General features: G+C 40.6%; 1 protein-coding gene across 1 annotated transcript in view; it reads right to left on the bottom strand.

The window, feature by feature from the left end:
* The window catches only part of SYS1 (SYS1 golgi trafficking protein), a 262,613-nt gene extending 254,261 nt beyond the window's left edge, over positions 1 to 8,352 (bottom strand). Inside the window, 1 exon segment of the mRNA XM_044090116.1 lies at positions 8,044 to 8,352. The gene's annotated coding sequence lies outside the window, so the exon portion shown is untranslated.
* Positions 8,353 to 8,670: the final 318 nt, after the last annotated feature.

Raw genomic sequence — 8,670 nt, 5'->3', positions numbered from 1 at the left:
TGCGATCAAACTACCCCAATTGTGGGTAAATCCAGAATTACCCACACCCAGTTGCGGATTATTGCCAAAATATACCATGCAACCAAAATCACTGCAAGCAAACAAATGAGAAAAACACTGAACATCCTTGCTCAAGCTAATAAAAATGCAAGTAATTGGACTTCAGTGCAACACCTAAAGGGAAATCCTTTGACAAGTGTTCATTTTGTACATACAGACAGTTCCTATTCTTTTTAAGCAGCTTTACAGTCAAATAAGCCTTGCTATTGACAACACATCAAAGCATGGCCCTCTGCAAGCTTCTCAAGGGAAAGTATAGATATGCAAGTTTTTCCATCTCTTTCTAATCTCTGGTTTAAAAGCCCACATTTGTACGTGTCCCACCTTTCATGTAACTAGTGTAGTCCAGATACAGATTTGCTGTATCCAGGACTCTTGGATAGTTTCTGAGTCCCACAAGCCTGTGTTGGGAGGAAAGCCTTCTAGCTCATCAGTGAGAGTGGTAAGCACTAGGTAGCTTATCTACCGCAAGAGGAGTGGTTTCTGGCCCAGAACTTGTAGTTTATTAGCCATATGGACAGTCCCCATCTCCTTCATCTTTCTGGTTTAAAAGTCCGCGTTTGCACTCGTTTCCTGCCTTTCCTGTAACTAGTCTAGTTCAGGTACAGATCTGCTGTATCCAGGACTGTTCATAAGCTTCTGAGTGGTGCCAAAGCCTGCTCTTTAAAATTTTTCCCTTAGACCCGCTGCTAGTTCTCTCCTCTCCTACACTTTTACTGGCTTATTAGTTTAGCACTTTACCAGACCTCTTGTAGCAATTATTGTAGCACACAAAAGTGCTACCAGCACTAAACGTTCTACAAGGAAACTCCAGTATTTATTAATGCCCACCCAGGCATGTCTAAAAGGTCAGTTCCCTGCGCTTTCTCCTATTAACCTGGTGAACTTGGGCATCCTGAGGCAATGTAGCAACTGCCTCATGTACACTGACAACCCTCTCCTCTTACCTCCCAACACTAAGACTTGTGAGAGATGCATTTGTATATCCAAATTGTAAGACACACACTCTCCAGCAAAGACCAGAATAGCTGGTCAAGAGGAGGTCAAAACTTGCACCACACCACATGGAACACACAGCCCTCCAGAACACACACCAGCACTGCCTTTACATAAAAACACAAACCACACACCCACCTCCGTGGAGCCTCTCAATAAAAATCTACACAAACAGCAGAGACCTCCAAGGCAGAAACGCACCCAACCACCACAACACTAATAATGAGACAAACAAGTCACCTAAACAGTGCGCCACTCAACCAAAGCCCCTAAGGCAAAACAGCATGCCAAACAAACTAGTCACAGGTGACTCTATAGTGAGGCACAATGAAGACCCACTCACTAGGCTGAATAAAGAGAAAGTAACAGGCCAGCTGCCTGTCAGGTGCCAGGATCCACCACACAACACGCGCACTCAGGTCCTTCAACAACAGGTACAAATAGGACTACCAATGTACATGTGGGTGCGAATGACCTGAGACGTACCTCCCTGAACTACATGAAAGAGCTTTTTGATTATGTAACCCAGGTGGGTATGACCCTAGCCCTGAGCAGCATCTTACCATCACTCAGAATGATACCACCGTACAAGCAGAAAATGATTGAGTTCAACAACTGGCTAAGCTTCTGGTGTCATTCTAAGGGGACTGAAGATGCAAAAATGAAACGGCTGCAGGTACACTGAGGTGCCCAAAACACACAACAGCAAAAGTAAATTAAGGCACCAAAGTTACACACTGGAAATAAGTCACTGTACTTTATTGCAGAAGACAAACTGTAAGCGCTTTCACAACTTAATGTTGCTTCATCAGACCACATCACTACAACTGATGCTTGGGTTAAATACTAGGACAATTAGTATGACATCACAATTTAGAGAGATATTACTCCACTAACATAAGAACATATATAGATATCCATAAAAAAAAATGCATAAAATATATAGAAAGGTGTGTATTTACACACAATAATATTTTAAAAAAGGTGGAATGTCATCCCTGATGGTTATTAAAATATGCATATACACACATTTTGTGCACATAACCATAATAGTACAATAAAAAATATATAAAAAACTCATATTTAGTGTTTAAGGTGCCTTGCCTTAAGGTAAGGAACTAATGAGGTGCAGCCATTCAAACCAGGATATCTATCTGCTTGTAATTTAGTGATACATTGTTGTTCTAATTCTTCAGTGTGGTTTTCTACATCACCACCTCTGTTTGTCCTTACTATTTGTTGTAAGATTAAAAATTTAAAACAATAACTACTGTCTGTATTCAGGATATGATTAGCTAGAGCATTTGATTGCTTCTGGTTCCGTATGTCCCTTATATGTTCTAACATTCTTTCTTTAAAACTCCTATTTGTTTTGCCTACATAATAGGCATGACAAAACTAAACATCGACACTTTTACAATCATAGTAATTCTTCGTATAAAGTTTAAAACATTTCACAGGATGAATGTACTCATTTTTAGTGTACACATGCTGACAAGCAGCACAATTCCTGCACGGGAAGGTGCCCTGTCTGAGAGAATTTTTCTAAAAGACTGATGTTCTCTATTATAGAGCTGCTGCTTTAAAGACACATTATTTCTAAAACTGAAGTTTGGGGTGTCACCAACTGTGGAAACCAGACCTGGTATTTCATGTAATAAGTGCCAATTCTTTTTAATAATCACTTGCAAATCTAAACACTATTCTAAACTTATTTCTATCAATACTTGTATCATAAGGTATACTTGTATCAGCACTATAAGAGCTCATGTATTGTTTACATCTTGTAGATCTCAATTTCCATGCATCTGCTATCACTCTAGTGAGGACCCATCAAACAGAACATTGACAAAGGACACCTTAAAGGGTTCTGCAACATCACAAAGCCTCATCCAGGCATGTCTTCGAATAGCAATGCCTGAGCCGGCTGCTCGTGAGTCACCTTCCATGGAGTGGGAGAAGAGTCTTTGTCCAATTCTTCTAGAAGGCTTAAGAGTGGTCAGTCAGGGGGAGATCTTGGAAGTCCTCTGCCAACATGATCTCTGCTAGAGTCAGAGTTCTTTCACCAGTTCCCCCTGCAATCGAGTAAAAAAAGTGTGCCAGGTAGTTTAATGCTCGCAGTGAGAAAATGGCTGAGGTGTAAATGCACTTACCAAACCTGTCCATCGCCTTGGACTCCCTGTTCAGCAAAAAGTGGTGCTCTGTTCAGCTAGCTCCTTTTCAGTAGCTGCTGCCACAACCATGGCATTAACCAGAATACCCTCGGTCCAACATGGTCTATCCTTAAGGGGAAATAAAACTTGTCCAGATGGGTAGGAATCAGTTCAATAGAATATGGCACCTTCCAGGCCCGGCAGGACACCAAATCCATAAGCTCGCCCGCCGAGGTGACGACAAAAGTGTGCATGTCCCCTCTAAAAGCACACCGACTCTTTCCAAGGAAGGGCAACCCCCTACCCTATCTGCCGGATCTCTGATGGAAATGTCTACAAAGGAGACAGTGGTGATCTGTGATCTGGGATCCCTCCAAATCTGTCCAAATCCTGTCCATGTGATGGAGACCAATGTGCCTCCTTGAATACATCCTCTTAGGAGGGATCTCCTCTGTGGGACACTCAGGAGGGTCTTGGAAGAGGGGCTCCCTCTAGGGGAAGAGCTTGGAAAGCCCTTGGGGAAGCTGCTGACTGGAGCCATGCTCAATGCTCAAGTCTCTGATCTAAGGGGGGTTGGCAGGAAGGGTCACAGCTCAGAAACCAGCCCCTATGAACAAGACCCTTTCCGACAACACCACCTGGAACACTAACCTAGTCAACCCCCTCCCCCCAGTTCCCACCCCAGTAGGGCTACTGAAGAAGACAGGAGGATGGGGGAAGGTGGACCATGGATTCCAGGTAGAGCAGGACAGCCAGCGACAGAGCCAACATAGGGAAGAGACATCGGCAATCCAACAACATCAGAGTAGAAGAAGTCAGGGAGACAGTTGGAGTAGATGGGTAGCGCCTCGTACCTGGCCCCAGCTCTTTCTGTTGGCTACAATCCCGGGAGCTCGATACAGATGAAAAGAGAGACACAGAGAGACTTAGCTTTGAGGGAAACAATTTCAGTTCCCAGAAGGGACGGAGTGGAGGAAACCCCCAACTGGATCAGCGTCTTAAGAATCTTCCTGATCACCTTGCCCATTTATAACAGCAATAGGCCTTGTACTACCAGTGTGGTGTAAGCAAAGCAAATCTACTGATTTAAATATCACATTTTCTGGCTAAGAGTGGGTACTTGTGTATGGACTACCAGATCATACTGTACCTATTAGGAAAACACAGCTTTGAAGAAGATACTTCCATAACCATGTCTCCAAGAAAGACAAGTTGTCATAACGGTGACGGTGTTCTCCTCCAGTGAAAAAGGTACAAGGTTTGTTCCTGACCTCCAATAAGAGCGTCATTGATTTGGGTTGGGAGGTTGGCAAGATGTTTACCTTAACAGACACAAGATGCAAGGTTTGATTCTCACATAGTGTAAATGGCTAGACTTAAAAATGGCCGACAAGGACAGTTGGCTTAATATGAACCTATGAAGTAGGAATAGCATTTTGAAGGGAAGAGGCTAGAGTCTCCTTAACTTCCCAGATAGATACATTGAAACATAAGCATTGTTTAAGGTATGCATAAACAGGTAAGAAATTTAACAATCTAATCCAGCCTATAAATAAAGGCGTTGCACAATTACAAAGCACTGCAGTAGTTTCTCAATGTACTCTAATCCAAATTAAAAGCCAAAGAAAAGATGTAGTTGTACACTCAAAACATGACAGTGCTACTTCTTTACATTGATGTAATGCCAAGCTACAGGAAACAAATGCAAAAAGTTAATTATTTTTCTCTCTCTCGTACTGTTCATCTGCAAACAGCGAGTAACAGTCTGACTTCTGTATCTTTCAATATTAAAGAACAGGAAAAAAAAAGTTTCTGAAGTGCTTTGTATTTCCACACTTGCTGACTTGTGTTGGGAATGTAAAAACATACAATAGCTGTCTTTTGAGCTGTAACCTCAGAGTTAATAACTTACATACAACCAAGACACCAGTGTAGAGTCAAAGGAGAGAAAGCACAGTTTTTGGTTCAGAGGATCATTGTTATGACAATTAATAAAAATGGTCTAATACTACATTTCACCAGGATAGCAGCATGAGGAGGATGTCATATTAAAAAAATTGGGGAAAAACATTTTATAAAATTAGGTGCTATGCTAGAAAAGCTGATGCTGTGTGGTGGACTGCGAGTACTAGTTACTTATCTAATTTATGGCATTCAAGGACAGTATTTCTGAAATAAGCAATAGCCACTGAACTTGGGTACCTGGAGCTTAATTTTTTTCTGTATATATCCTATTTTTTTTTTACTGCATTTTCTTGTGTTTGTCAACCTACACATATTTTCATCTGTATTTGAACTATTTGCTTTATTTAAGTTTAGTTTAAATTTCAAGCTTTTTGTGGTTGCCATACTTTATTTATGCATCAGAAAAGAGTGAGCATTATTTACACTACTGGTTAACAACCTGTCATCCATTAGACTGCTTAGGCCTAATACCAGCAAACCACATAAGTATTTATATTGATTAATAACAGCAACTGGAAGGTCCTGGCTATACCAGGGTGGTGGCAGTACTAATGTATCAGGAAGAAGCTATGAGGAACTGGAGAATTCTGTTAGCCTTCATGGCCGGTATGCATATAAAAGTATATTGTACTATATCATACCAGATTACATTATACATAGAACACAGTGAAAACTAGTACTTGTAAGCAACAGAGCTGCTGGTTGAGAATCCTAATCAAAAATGCACTGTGCAAGCTCAATTGAGACTTCAGATTAATCAAGCAAGCTCAATTGAGACTTCAGATTAATCAAGCACTTACAAAAGTAATCAATCAAAACTTCTTTACTGAAAAACAAACTGATGAGCGCATTCACCCTTAAGAGTTCTGTCAGATCCAACTCCAGTTTACATGACCTGCAGTATTTATCAGCTTTAACACAGAGATTACTGTCAACTTACTTGAGCTAGGGCCATAAATAAGCTGTTCACCCATGCTACAACAGGATAAGTCTCATCTTTCATACCTGTTCTACTCCTACTGGTATCGTATATACTGTATTCCTATCCTATGTGGCTAGTGCCCAACTAATAAACACACCAACACTTTTCCTCACTATGAGGATCTGTGGTTTTCTTACACACCCACCCACCCTCATACATACACTTACTGAGTATGAAAGGCAGTTTCAACGGGTAAAGGAGCACTGGAAGTCAGTGGTTCGCACACAGCAAAGAAACAATGGCCTGGGGATGCCTAACCAAAGGCCCAGGCTCAGCACATGTCCTGTGTTTAATCTGGGTGAGGATGCTGAAAGCCCTATCCAGGACAGCAATGCATATTCCCTTTATGCTCTGGGCCAAGTTATATTTTGTAAATTACGGAAACAGACTTCTGTGCATTTTCTTGCCCTTACTTTACCCATGGTTGGCAGCGGTTGGATTCAAACCCCACTGCAGCCATCCATTCCGATATCACAGTGGGTGACATCCTGCCATCTGTAGGTCACACTAGCGGCATTGGTATCACTCTCCCATCACAGTGCCTCACCTCTCTCACAACAGACATTTAGTAAGACCTGTTCCACAAATAAGGGACACACTTCTGCAGGCCTCATTGCTGTGATGACAGAGGAGGAAGAAGACAAAATAAATGCATGACCTGCTCCAAGAAACTATGTAAAGTCGGGCTTCGATTAATGAAATGTGAAGAACTGAAATTGGGAAGGGGGATACGAAAGAAATGTTTACATTTCGACAGTCTACATAGAGTGAGTGACAAAACAGCTTTTAAATCCAAAGGTGTGTGGAAATAGCAGGACCAAACATGAAAACTACAAGCTGAACAGCTCATGGGGAAGGAGAAGGTTCCAGTCATCACCACTTTTTTCTTTGTGAACATTTTAAAGAAAATAAGGTTAAAAAATAAATCATAGCAGCACAAATTATTAGAGAATCTTATGAGCAAAAAAAAAAAAAAAACTCGTTTGTTAATACCATTTGTCATTTACCCAACAAGCAGGTAAACTGTCAGGCTAGGTGTGCAAAGCAGTCCTTAACCTACTACCAAAGTGCTGGTTTGAGAGATCACAATAAATACTGCACACCAAGTGTAACACACCTTTTTTTAAAGAACCATTTAAAAACAATCGGACAACACTGCTTGACAAGCCTGCCTTCTAGTGCTTTTGTTTTGATACCATACATTGACGGTCTCCTCTAGGTGTCATTACTTTTTTTGACACTTATCTTTCGTTACTTTGATAAAATGATTCAAATGTAAAAGCAAAATGCGATCATAAAGTGTAGCGGACCTCGTATTAAGAGCTACATCTGAAGTGTTACCGATTTTCTGGCACAAAGTTGATAAATATAGATTTTTAACAGCTTTCTAATACATGACAATGTTTTTATTCTATAGACAACAGATATGTTACCCATTATAATAATACTTTTACTCTACAGGATGTATACAAGCTGTATAATACAACCATAATTACCTTTGTACCAAACCGCTTAAAAAGTACAATATTTAAAGCGCCCCTACCTTTTCCTCACATTCCTAAAGCAAATTGAGAGCTTTTATAACAGTGAACCATATTTTCAGTGCCATTTAAAACTGTGAAATAAAAAAGCCGTGAACTAGAAAAGGAAATAAAAGATACTAATATTGAATCTCGGCTTCTTCTCCCATACCACAGAAGTGGATCAAAAATACCGACTGTACATCCACAAAAAGTGACAAATACATACACGTATATAATGCAACGTAGGCCCAACTAACACAGCACTTCTTCCCAGAGAAAGTTCTCCTAACGGAAAGGGCAGACAACCCACAACCGCTTTTTCTTCTGAAAGCCTGGGCATAGGCCTAACGACTAAGAATCGTACCTGGCTGAACACATCGAGAACGGTACCCTGTCACGAAGAAGCAATAATCCAAATGCTGTTCTCCGAAAACAACGCACAAACAAACCAATGGTACACCTAACAACAAAGCCCACTTTATTCACGCTTTCCGGTGAAATCCTGATAGTGACCAGGTATAACTTCTCCAATGTGAAGGACTACAACAATGTAAATATTAACTCCCAAAAGCCGTACAGAGAGATGCTACACTTGAATTTACACTGTGTTATTCCAACAGCTGACCTGATCTACTTTGACGCATGCTCAGTATAAAATAGTCATTGAGCATGTGTAGAATGGGAGTATTATAGCAAGCTTTTGAAAAGTTTGCTGAAGCTTGTGACTTGAGGGGTATAAGTGGTCCTCGGTTTTTCATCCATGTATGCTCCTTCTCGCCTAAAATTTGATTTTTTTTAAAGAAAAGGTGGTGGATTATAAATACCAAATTCTGATCATCATTACAGTTACGTATAAAAATGTTATGTGTCGTTTCTTTTGGATACCACTTTTGTTGATTACCTATCAGCTTCCTAAATTAATAGTACTAGTATTGATGAAAAGTGTCTCTAATATGGTGTATTTTTCTCCAGTTATTTTCTATGTCCCTAA

This window comes from Protopterus annectens, chromosome 12.part0, assembly GCF_019279795.1.
Source record: "Protopterus annectens isolate FY-2018-M chromosome 12.part0, PAN1.0, whole genome shotgun sequence".
NCBI lineage: Eukaryota > Metazoa > Chordata > Ceratodontiformes > Protopteridae > Protopterus > Protopterus annectens.
The sequence above is the reverse complement of the archived record's forward strand: the minus strand, read 5'-3'. Positions and strand labels throughout refer to the sequence as shown.